The sequence below is a fragment of the Siphateles boraxobius genome, unplaced genomic scaffold, assembly GCF_051911475.1.
Source record: "Siphateles boraxobius isolate OS27281-9 unplaced genomic scaffold, OSU_SipBor_1 7, whole genome shotgun sequence".
NCBI classification, from domain to species: Eukaryota; Metazoa; Chordata; class Actinopteri; order Cypriniformes; family Leuciscidae; genus Siphateles; species Siphateles boraxobius.
The window spans coordinates 2,119,182-2,132,559 of NW_027509197.1; positions in this window are offsets into that span (position 1 = coordinate 2,119,182).

The following is a 13,378-nucleotide window of genomic DNA, read 5'->3' on the forward strand; positions in this document are numbered from 1 at the left end:
ATGTCTTACAGTGGAGTTGGACTGGCGAGCCACCCAAGAACGAAATCTTGTTTCCCGGTGAAAAGAGAAACTGAAAGTGAATTGTTCACCTTTGAATGGTAGGACAGAACTGTGCATTTTCTAATCGTTTCATCAGGAAGATGATTCCAGAACTGAACTGAACAGTTCATGGACTGTTTGAACTGTTGAACTGAATTAATGAACTGATTGGGTTCATTGCAGAGAAATTTTATTCAGGATACTTTGAAGTGTTTTAAGTGAAGTAAGCGCATTGTGTATTGGTTGTTCTGTTTATTTTATTTCAATTGAATCTGGGTGAAATCTGATGGTGAAGATTTACCGTGAAGAAAAGAAAAGTGAATTAGAGGGTTAACGAGAAATTGATTTCACTAATTGTTCTAAGTGGTTTGTGAAACTAGAATTAATTTTGAACAAAGAATTAATTCTAAAAAAAAAAGGGATAAAATTAATAATTCTGAATTCATTTAAATTTTCATGCATTAAATCTTTTGTTATATTGGTCTACTTAAAATTACAATTTGTTAACTTACCTGTTGGTCTGAGTGTTCACTGCTGCTGCATCATCTCTCTCCTCGAGCTAATCTAAATCTTCTGAGCCACTGGTCCATTAGTGAATTTGATGTAGTGAACTTATCATCGGGTTCAGGTTACATAAAGTTGGCGAGAGCCAGCCAGGAGAGAAGATTGTTTGCAGCAATAGTGATTCGGTTTTGAGTCCAAACTGAAAAAAAACCCGGAAAGAGACAATATAACTATACATATATATTTCACACTTACACTCTAATAGAACATTGACGACATGGATATTGTAAAGAGAGAGAACGTAGATGTTTCAAACGCCGTGATAGTCAGCGGTTTAACATTTACTGAAACAGATCAGGACTTAGAAACATGGTTGCTGAGATATGGTAGCATTAGTCGCAACCTTCTTATCGATGACCCAAACTCCGAATTCCACCAGCATGCCATTATAGAGTTTACTTATAGCTCTGCTATGAAAGCACTAATGCCCCTGCTGCCTGTAACAATGGTCAGTACGTCAAACCCAGATACCACTTTCATAGTGCGTGCCTTAAGCTGTGTCTACCCTCACGTAGCTAGTGACAGTGCCACTAAGCTGTATTTGGAAAAACTACAAACTATTGCTAGTGCTAGTGGAAAATCAATTGAAGAAGTGCTCCAGGAGGAGTTAAAGAGGATTAAAGCTGGCTGTTCAGTTGCTGCGCCCATATCTGCTTCAGATGAAAGAGTGGAGCATCCACATGTTGCAGACTCCCAAACTCGTGACAGTAGCACCAGTTCACTGGATGGACAGTCGTCCCCAGCCAAATTACAGAAAGTGACAACCGAACAAGTAGCCCCTCCCTCAAATGAATCTGAAACATCACAAAACCTGTCCAAGGAAAGATCCAGCCATAGAACTAGCTATCCTGCTCCTACAGTTTTACCTTCTGCAGTACTTACCATGGACATGATTGATCCGCCCAGCGTGCAAAAGGTGGTAGTTGAACACATTGTCAGAACTAACGACACTGCTACATTGCAACCTGCCTTTTTCCGTCTCAGGTCGTTCTCTGGGAAAGTTCCAAGGCCAGCAAACGAACCAGATTTCGACACGTGGCGGGCAAGTGTTCAATTCCTTTTAGACGATCCCTCCATTTCGGATTTGTCTCGCACGAGGAGGATACTGGATAGTCTGTTTCCTCCTGCAGCTGATGTCATTAAACATGTGAGTCCTCAGTCTTTACCTTCAGTTTACTTGGATTTGCTAGAGTCTGTTTACGGATCTGTGGAGGATGGCGATGAGCTGTTAGCAAAATTCATGACCATGCTACAGAATCAAGGGGAAAAGCCTTCCAGTTATTTGCATCGGTTGCAGGTTATGTTGAGCACCACTGTAAGGAGAGGCGGCATTGCGGAGAGTGAGCAAAACCGCTGTCTGATAAAACAATTCTGCCGTGGATGCTGGGATAACGAGTTAATCTCCAGTTTACAGCTAGAGAAGAGAAAGATCAACCCACCTTCTTTCGCAGAAATGGTAGTACAAATACGCACGGAAGAAGACCGGCAAGCCTCGAAGGAAGACCGAATGAGGAACTATTTCGGATTTAACAAACCTGGTAATGCCCCCAAAATGAGAACTGCCACTCATCAAATGTCAACTTACTCCCGTACTCCTCATGCAGTTGGTGAAACAGTCCAAGGAATGGACACTATGCAGTCTCAGATGTCTGGAGCCAATGCTCAGGCTGCTGCTATGCAAACCTCCAATTACCAGAAGTGCCAGCCGGACCATTCCAACAATCCTGAATTGATCCAGCTGAAGAAAGAACTAATAGAACTGCAAGCAGAAGTAGAGGCTATGAGAACATCCATCTCTGGTAAAGTGACGAAAGAAACCCCAGCAGCTAAGGAAATAGCAGGACTGAGGAAGCAAATGGCAGAGTTAAAGGCTCAGTTGTCAACTCCTGAAACACCACAGCATCGGTCGGGGATGACAGCAAGGGTTCAGTATAGGCAAACCGGGAGGGGTGAGAACAACCAATTCAGAAGCGGTTCAGTGACAGTGACAGTTACTCGTCCTCGTCCTGGATACTGCTTCAGATGTGGGGAGGATGGACACCTCGCCATCAATTGCGAAAATGACCCGAACCCTTCTAAGGTAGATGAGAAGAGGCGCCAGTTGAGAGAAAAACAAGCCCAGTGGGACCTAAATAACCAAGCCACTACTACTCAGTTAAACACCAGACAGTCTCTGTAGCAGGGCATATGGAGACTGAGACGAAGCATCATTGCCCTAAAACCAAACTGCCGAAAGGACTAATTGGAATGAAGTGTACTGCACGAATCTATGTCGACACAATCGAAGTGAACTGCCTTTTAGACACGGGTTCCCAGGTGACTACAATTCCATTGTCGTTTTACAAGAAAAACTTGTCGCATCACCCTTTGAAACCTCTGGAATCTTTGCTGGAAGTGGAGGGAGCCAACGGGCAATCAGTGCCATACCTTGGGTATGTGGAGTTAACTTTACTGTTTCCCAAAGAGTTCCTAGGAACAGACGCCGAGGTTACCACGCTAGCTCTGGTGGTTCCGGATTTGGTAAACGTACCACAAGTTCTCGTCGGTACAAACACCTTGGATGCACTTTACTCCAGTTATGTGCAGGAAGAGACTGTCAGCCCCAATGTAACTTCCAATGGGTATACAGCTGTATTGAAGACACTTGATATGAGGCATCAACAGTCATGTGCCGAAACCCTGGGATGTGTCACGTTTAAAGGGACGGTCCCTGAAACTGTGTCAGCAGGAAGCACTGCCGTTCTTGATGGAGCGGTATACCTGAGTTATCTTCCATCAGAGAAACTGACTGTTCTAAGTCCTCCCACAATATCGTCGCTGCCTGGTGGTTTATTAGTCGCTAGTGTGTTGCACACCTTACCTGGTAAACGATTCTTCTCTTTGCCTGTGGTAGTCAAGAATGAAGCCCAGACTGACATAGTAATCCCTCCCAGGTCAGTAATTGCGGAAATGCATGCTGTCCAGCAAGTGGTGAACAAACCGGTAACCAGTGACAATGGTGAAATGAGTGGAAGGCCTGGAAGTTCTCAGATAACTTTCGATTTTGGAAACTCTCCATTGCCCCCCGAATGGAAAGAACGGATATCCGCCTTGCTGAACTCTATGCCTGAAGTGTTTGCTTTGACAGACATGGATTATGGGCACACTGATAAAGTGAAGCACGAATTCAATTGAGTGACGGAACTCCTTTCAAATATAGAGCTCGTCCCCTTCACCCACAAGACATTGAAGCTGTCAGGAAACATCTACAGGAGTTGTTAGCAGCAGGTATTATACGAGAGTCTGAGTCCCCATTTGCATCCCCCATCGTAGTCGTCAGAAAAAAAGACAACTCAGTGCGGCTATGTATTGATTTTAGGAAGTTAAACGCTCAAACCATACGAGATGCATACGCCCTCCCAAACCTGGAGGAAGTGTTCACCATGCTAACCGGTTCCAAGTGGTTCTCTGTTCTCGATCTTAAGTCTGGGTACTACCAGATTGAAATGGATGAAGCAGACAAGCAGAAGACCGCGTTTGTATGTCCTCTTGGGTTCTGGGAGTTCAACCGTATGCCGCAAGGGATCACGAACGCGCCCAGCACATTTCAGCGGCTTATGGAGCATTGTATGGGTGACATGAACAGAAGAGAAGTCTTAGTCTTTATCGATGATCTTATCATTTTCTCTGAAACCCTTGAGGAGCATGAACGTCGACTGACACAAGTCTTGAATCGCCTGAAAGAGTACGGATTGAAGCTCTCACCCGAGAAATGCAAATTCTTCCAGACATCCGTGCGTTATTTGGGCCACATTGTTTCTCAGAACGGTGTCGAAACTGATCCATCAAAGATTGAGGCTATTAAAACCTGGCCAAGGCCCCAGAACCTTCGAGAACTAAAATCTTTCTTAGGATTTACGGGATATTACCGGAGGTTTGTTAAAGATTTCTCCAAGATTGCAAAGCCGCTTAACAACCTTACAGCTGGCTATCCTCCGGTGCGAAAGGGGAAAAAGAAGGATAAAGATCATACTTACTTCAATCCAAAAGACTCTCTGGGTGACAGATAGACAATTGAATGTCAACAGGCATTTGAAGGTCTCGTGGACAGGCTAACATCAGCTCCTGTGTTAGGATATGCAAATCCGTGTCTGCCCTACCTGTTGCATACAGATGCTTGTGCCACGGGTCTAGGGGCCGCTCTGTACCAAGAACAGCAAGGACACATGAGGGTGATAGCTTTTGCCAGCCGTGGATTAACAAGATGTGAGGCCAAATATCCTGCCCACAAATTGGAATTTCTGGCCCTCAAATGGGCAGTAACCACAAAATTCCATGACTATCTGTATGGAGCAGACTTCACCGTGGTAACTGATAGTAATCCCCTCACGTACGTGCTGACATCAGCTAAACTGGATGCTACCAGTTACAGATGGTTATCCAGTCTCTCAACGTACAGCTTTAAGATCCGATACAGAGCTGGAGCACAAAATCAAGATGCGGATGGATTGTCCCGTCGTCCCCATGGTGAACCATCAAACGATTTGGAATCTAAAAAAGAGCAAGAACGAATCAGACAGTTCACTCTACATCATCTTGAAGATCTTGAAGACAACACTGAGACAATCTTACCTGAAGTAGTGGAGGCTATATGTGGGAAACATCAAGTCAATCAGTCCCATCATTTTCAGTCTTTCCCGCTGACATTGGTAGAATCCCTGAGCATGAATGTAAAGACCTTACCTCCAGAAATCCAGAAAGAAGATGGTCATGGTCTCCCAGAGATACCTTACCTGTCCGAAGAGGATCTGATCAGGAAGCAGCAAGCTGACCCTGAAATTAAAGAGGTAATTGGTTACTTGGAGTCTAACAACAAGCCTTCAAACCTGAAATTGCACTCACCTGAAGTAACCTTGTGGATGAGACAATGGAACAAGCTTGAGCTGAAGAATGGGTTGTTATATCGGAAGAGGATGGATGAAGACAAAGTGCTGAACCAATTGGCTTTACCTGAGGATCTTCGAGACCTTGTACTTACCAGTCTTCATGAGGACATGGGCCACCTTGGTTTTGAGCGAACTCTCGATCTTCTACGCTCCAGGTTTTATTGGCCAAAGATGGCAACCGACGTTGACAAAAAGATCAAAGGGTGCGAGCACTGTGTTCGTCGGAAAACACCTCCACAGAAAGCGTCTCCCTTAGTGAATATCTAGACTCGAAGGCCACTAGAACTAGTTTGTATGGATTTTCTGTCGCTGGAACCAGACAGCAGTAACACTAAGGATATTTTGGTAATTACGGACCATTTTACCAATTACGCTGTTGCCATTCCTACGCGTAACCAGAAAGCACAGACAGTTGCTAGATGCCTGTGGGATAATTTCTTTGTTCATTACGGGTTTCCTGAGAAGCTGCTCAGTGATCAGGGGCCAGACTTTGAATCCCGTACTATCCAAGAACTGTGTAAAATTGCTGGCATCCGCAAAGTGAGAACCACCCCGTACCATCCTAGAGGGAACCTGGTGGAGCGTTTTAATCGAACTCTCTTGCAGATGTTAGGCACTCTGGAAAACAAAAGCAAAGCTCATTGGAAAGATCATGTCAGACCATTGGTGCATGCATTCAACTGCACCAGGAGCGATGTAACTGGATACTCTCCTTATGAGTTAATGTTTGGGAGGCAGCCTCGATTGCCAATCGACCTTTCTTTTGGGCTTCAAACCAACTCCCATTTCCACTCTCATTCGCAATATGTGAAAGCTCTAAGGAGACGATTAGAGGAAAGCTACAGAATTGCTTCTCACAATGCATCCAAAGTGGCCGATAAGAACAAAAGGCGCTTTGACAGAAATGTAGTTGCCTCTACACTTGAACCAGCTGATCGAGTCCTTGTGCGAAATGTCAAATTGAGAGGGAAACACAAGCTGTCAGACAGATGGGCATCTGAAATCTACGTGGTAGTCCAGAAAGCAGGAGACATGCCAGTTTATACAGTTTGTCCAGAGGGGAAAGATGGAGCAACCTGCACGTTACACCGCGATCTGTTATTGCCTTGTGGATTCTTACCTGAGAATGAACTTGAAGAAACCAATTTGAACCCTCGTCGCAAGCCTAGAACCAGATCCCACTCTGTAAATGAAGCGGTTCATCAAGAGCATCAGAGTAGTCAGTCAGGATCAGAAGATGATTCTAATTATGTTGGAAATTCAAGGTGTCGATTGGAGTTCAGTACAAAGATCATTACACCTCCTCCAGAACATCCTAAGCTTGTAGAGAACTTACCTGGAATGGATTCTCATGAGTCACGTTCTCCCGTGGTGGAGCCTGTGAATGGAACTTACCTGGAAAAAGAGACCTTACCTGACATCAGATTAAAAGGAAACACCATAGATACTCAGCCAAATGATGAAGTGGAAGATCACTTACCTGAAATCAATCATGTTGAGGCTGACGCTGTTCAAGAAGAAGACACGGTTGAAGTGGAGACTTGCAGGAAGGAATGTGCTCAGGAAATTGAAGTCCCAGTGGTGTTACCACCCATTAGTGAGAATGTGTTGGAGTCTTCAGATCTATTGGACACTGTAACTGAAGGAACACAGCCCAACGACATGAGTTCATCTGTTCAAGATGTTGCAAGTGACTACCCTGAGCCAGATGAGAACTTAGGAGCTACTGACCATAGACGTTCGAAAAGGAATTGTGGGCCTCCTAACAAGCTGCAGTATCATAAGTTAGGAAATCCCTTGACCCTAGTTATTCAGTCATTATTGCATGGGTTGAGTTCTGCATTTACCACTTCCTTGGAGGAATCCACGTCCATCAGTGATCAGTCCCTGAATATGTCTGAAGATTTCCCCACTGTGGTGACATGTCAACCTCCAGCAGGCCCGAGGACGTGCCTGAATTTAGAGGGGGAAAGTGTAACCAAGGTTACCAATAAGGGTTGGCAGGGACAGAATAAACTTCGAGTTAAATGAAAGATTTTGACAGCACATATGAGTTGTAAAAGGATTTATTAATGATATAAAAATGAAAAAAAAAACATAAATATGAATATTATAAAAATGTTCAATAAGTATTACTTTCTTTTGGAAGGCCTCCAATTAGATCGCGCTTTGAGTGACGTCATGTGAGCTTCCGCTATCGCGGGGCTTTGGAAAGTAGTGCGTACTAGATTTTTCTTTTCCTCCGTGAATCTGATGAGAGCAGATGGTTGTTGCCGCTCCGGGAGATTTTAAGCTCTAAATCCAGTGAAAACTGATGATTCAAAGAGAAGCCGTGTGTTTGAGATTGACGTTTTGGAACATTGTCATCTGGAATTTTCCTGTTCTCCAGATGCACACTGTATAAGAGTTCCTTGGCCAGGTTTTTTGGTTTTGTTTTTTTGTTTTTCTTTAATGTGTTTCATTTCCATGTGAATGCTGGAACATCCGTCTGAGTGCGATCCATCCTGTGGTATTCGAGGGAACTGAGAGTCAATCCTGGATTGTGAACCGTCTCAACTCCTCTTTGGATGTCTTACAGTGGAGTTGGACTGGCGAGCCACCCAAGAACGAAATCTTGTTTCCCGGTGAAAAGAGAAACTGAAAGTGAATTGTTCACCTTTGAATGGTAGGACAGAACTGTGCATTTTCTAATCGTTTCATCAGGAAGATGATTCCAGAACTGAACTGAACAGTTCATGGACTGTTTGAACTGTTGAACTGAATTAATGAACTGATTGGGTTCATTGCAGAGAAATTTTATTCAGTATACTTTGAAGTGTTTTAAGTGAAGTAAGCGCATTGTGTATTGGTTGTTCTGTTTATTTTATTTCAATTGAATCTGGGTGAAATCCGATGGTGAAGATTTACCGTGAAGAAAAGAAAAGTGAATTAGAGGGTTAACGAGAAATTGATTTCACTAATTGTTCTAAGTGGTTTGTGAAACTAGGAATTTGAACAAAGAATTAATTCTAAAAAAAAAAGGGATAAAATTAATAATTCTGAATTCATTTAAATTTTCATGCATTAAATCTTTTGTTATATTGGTCTACTTAAAATTACAATTTGTTAACTTACCTGTTGGTCTGAGTGTTCACTGCTGCTGCATCATCTCTCTCCTCGAGCTAATCTAAATCTTCTGAGCCACTGGTCCATTAGTGAATTTGATGTAGTGAACTTATCATCGGGTTCAGGTTACACTTGCAAGACACCGAACCAAGTGGCATACCGGCGTCCTCAAAAGCGGAAAGACTGTCCTAGCCAACCAAGGACGACACTCGCTGACATTTTTCCTCCCTTTCTCTTTCTCTCTCCCTTTCACTTTTACCAGGATGCTGCTGTGCCTCCAGCCAACCAGAGGGCAGCCGCAATCGGACATCTCACCAGGTCCGGCATCAGGCATCGTCCTAAGGGAACAACCAGGACTCCTTTTCTGCCGGACCCGCACTCAGAAAGTGTATGTGCCACCTGATCCTCGCAACGCCTACAGAACACAATACAGCTGGGTAGGGGCCGATGGACAGAAGACGCCCTCACTCACGCTGAGGCCGATGTCGAGCACATGCTCAACGAACTTGAGAAAATGACTATCACACAAGCGGAGTTAGGTGGACACAACCACCGCTCCAAACAGTTCCGGGGAGCTTTGCCCGGAGCCGCCGCCACTCTGTTTAACACTTGTATGTCCAGTGTGAATACAGTGAACCTAGCCACCGTGAGGCGGCATGCAGCCCGAAATCCAGACCGAGATTCCACAGATAAAAGAGCAACTCGCAACACAGAGTGCATCCCTGCAGACCATCGACAAGACACTAAAGGGGATTGTGGTAATTTTCAACACTCACAGCGTTCTGCTGACCCAGACAGTGAACTCCATGAAACAGCTGTTTACTGTCTTCCAGAATGACTTTGCTCAAACTCAGCTGGTAACAGCCCTGATGACAGACACGCTGCTGGAGGTGAACTCCTCCATTGACAGCCTAGCCATGGGTAGAATTCCACCGCACCTGATACCCTTAAGCCTTGTGCAAACCGTGCTGGCTTCCGCCATCACCACGCCAACTGACTCTCTACAAATACACCTTGCCCACTCGCTGGGTAGGGCCATCCCACTCTGCGTCGACCACAAGCAGAGAAAAGGGGGCTTTCTCCTGAACTTACCCATCACAGTCAAGCCGAATCCACCGGCTCAAGAACATTGGCAATGTCAGATTCTGAAAGGTAACACTCACATCAAGATCCGCACGCCGTACGTGATTGACTTGCACGACAGCGACACTAAGCTGTCCCCAGCTCCGAATCCACACATGTGCACACTGACCAAAGACATTCACTATCTCTGCCCTAACAAACCCTTCCTCAGAGACAACACTGACGGAATCTGCGGGCTGCAGATCAGCGACACCCGCTGCCCTGCCGAAGCTAAGCCTCGCACTCAAGTCATCAAGCCCCAAGCAGAGATTGTAAGTGGCAGGTGGCTCATTAACACTCCTGTGCGCACAGCTGCACTCACTTACGACCAGAATGACACTGACACCTGTGTCACCTCGCTCCACCAGAGCAGGTGAATCCAAGTACCGAAAGGTGCCATCCTTCACCATGACAACCTGGCATGGTACCATCTTCCAAGCAAAGACCACAAATTAGAACTGGAAATCCCATCCTTCTCCAGTAACCACACTTTCACCCTAACTCCAGAACGGGAGTTGTGGTTTGCGAAAGGGGGGGGTCCCAGCTAATTGACATTTATCCTATCGACACAGCCCTCCAAGCTTTGTCTCAACTGCCCTACTTAACCACCACACCTGCTGTCCAATCCTGGATTGCGGCCGACCCTACGCTGGGTACCTCTATCAACCACACCCAGACGCTCGACAGTCATCCTGCGCAAGAGGCTCAACGAGGTGCGAACATCTACAGCCAAGCCCACGGGACCCTCAGGAAGAGGGTACCACGCTGGAGGCTGCGTCGACTTAATCAAGCTGAGCCCTCAGCCTCAGCCTGAGAGCACCTGCTACCCGATCATCATGATTCACCTGTAATCCGTCCATTGTGATGATTGTTGTCCGATTAAGTCCACACAGGGACTTCATAAGACAAAAAGGGGGACTGTAAGGACTGGGCTAAGTGGGTGAATCTGAATAACTAAATACATCCTGATAAAGACCAAAAATCTCTGAATGTAAATTAACCCAAACACACACACACACACACACACACACACACACACACACACACACACACACACACACATTCCCCCACCAGTGAAGACCACACTCAGGACAGAGCGTGGTGTCCGATTACAAGACATTTTATGACTGATCGGAATGTCCCAAAGGAAGTGGATTCCAAAGCGAAAAGAAACTTCTTTTCTTTAAAAGACATTTAACCAGATTTATTCAATGTGTTTTTATGTGTGTCCATTTGCCCATGTCACATTGGAATGACTATGATTTTATCGTAGCTTAAAGTGAATTATAAATACCTTCATTATGCATTTTAAATATAACTGTCTATTCCCATAACTTGTACACATAGTTCTGGACACCTCCAGAATGCTTTCGGTGTGATCAATCAGAATACGTACAGTAATATCCAGTAAAATATAGTTTACTATGTTTTCCATCTTTGGAGTGAAAAGAGACCAAAACTAACATCACTGGTGTTCTTAGATAACAGCGTTTACGACCCAAAGGAATGTTCACAGAACTGTGGCTCTCTCTGAATTCTAACCAAGGAGGAGAAATGAATCCTGTATTCATATATATATATATATATATATATATATATATATATATATATATATGCTAATATATTTCCACTTGAGAATTTTATGAACAATGTATCTAAGTTCCCCATTTCATGAGTTGCCTTTTTGTGGTTTGGTCTATGTTTCTCGACAACTCTAATGCGATAATGTTTTAAACTTTGCCAACTAATGTTTAACCAAATCCATTTGTGGCAAGTTTGGTCTCGATAAACTCCAATCTTCATTCCCCATTTGTTAACTGACATTACATTTTGCTAAACTTTGTGACACATTAGTATTATAAGAATTGTGAAGATTCTTCTCTTAAACACCCAATGAAACTAGAGATTTAAATGCCTGGTTATACCACAAAGGGTCATAAAATCTCCCTCCAAAGGGACAGCTCCTGATTGGACCCTCTTCCAAAGAAGGCGGAAACGTCAGGTCTTCAAAAGGACTGAATACCAGTTTATCGCGCTCTTACTTTGCCTGTCCTTGTGTCATAATGTAACGTCTCGCCTCCGGGCGAGCTCTTCGCCTTTCTCTTATTTGTTTCTAGTCTAGTTTGTGTTTTTCAGTCTTAGATAAGTCTCTGTGTTTAATTCCAATCGCCGTGTGAAAAGAACACCGCGTGACATGTCTCTTCAGCAAATCCATCTACAAGGGACCTTTAAACGAGCGCACGCTCGTTTTGAAGGAGGAACACGCGCACGTGACCACGTGGCGAGAGACGCACACACGCTTCTTCACCAGCCATGCAAAGATGTGACGTTAACTCCGCGTGATTTCCCCGTAGAGATCTTTATTTCTTTTCTTTGTTAGTCAAAGTTTTGTTTTCCGTAGTCGACTCTGTTCACTTTCACAAAGTGAAACGAACTTAGCCGAACTATTTTCCTTTGGTAATGTTACCCCAAAGACTTGGAAACTCCGTTCAACAAGCGCGCCAAGCAGCACCCAGTGACGCTTCCTAAAGGACTACGCTCACGCACGCGCAGGAATGCCGCGACACAGAGAGACCCAGAAACTTAAGTATATCTCTTTATAGAGCTTCTAAGAAGCATTAAGATGATGTTTTCGTGTTGTTACAGACAGGGGACTGTCAGGGTGAATGTTGCCAATGCTCTCTCTCTCTCTCTCTCTCTCTCTCTCTCTCTGTCTCTCCCTCTTCCCCTCTCACACGTGTTTCCATTGTCCACACTCTATGCATTTCTCGTTCATCGATGCCTTATCGTGTTTTGTTGTTTATTATGTTTGTAAATACATATATCCCATGTAACCGTAGTAAATACATAAGTAGTTCTGCCTTATTAAATTCATTATATTCATTTGATTGATGTACTGCCTTTTTGCTCATTTTCAAGTCCCTTAAGTGTCAAAAGATCTTATAGCAACAAGCTTACAAATTAAAGATACTTTAAAGAGTATGTGTTTATAGGGCAGGAAACCCAATTCTTGTGGCCACAGAATTGCTTTTCCTGAAATCCTATAAAGTAAGATGATATTGTGGATTCCCACAAATATTAGTCTGACAATTGAGCTAATTAATTTAGCCTGTTTTGTAAGACGTGGTCCGTGTAGTTAATTGCAATCAACTTGTGGTTAAGTGCAAGGATACACAGACATGCATGCAGGTAAAACTACATATCATCCCTTATCGGGAGTTTTATTAACATGTAAGACTGATCTAATCCAAACATGTATGAATAATTATTAATTACCAATTATTAATTATGATATGCAAATTCCCCACGGATTAGATCCACCCCAGAGTCTTTACAACGTAGTGTGGTAGTTGCAGTGCACGAATTAGACCAGATGGATGGAATAGAGCTTGGGGTTGAAAAGTTGTAATTGAACATACGACCAGAGTCTCTGTGTGGAGGACGGCGACATAGTCCAGTTTCTCGGAAGAAGTTAATGCAGTCCAGACAGCGGTGGTTGTTGAGTGGGCGGAAGTCAGCAGCGGAGCAGAGCGGTGGCATGATTCAGGCGCGGTGCGCTAGCACAGAGCTAGCGCTTGCTTGCACTCAGATGCCGGGCGTCACAGTTTCAGTCCGATTCCAAA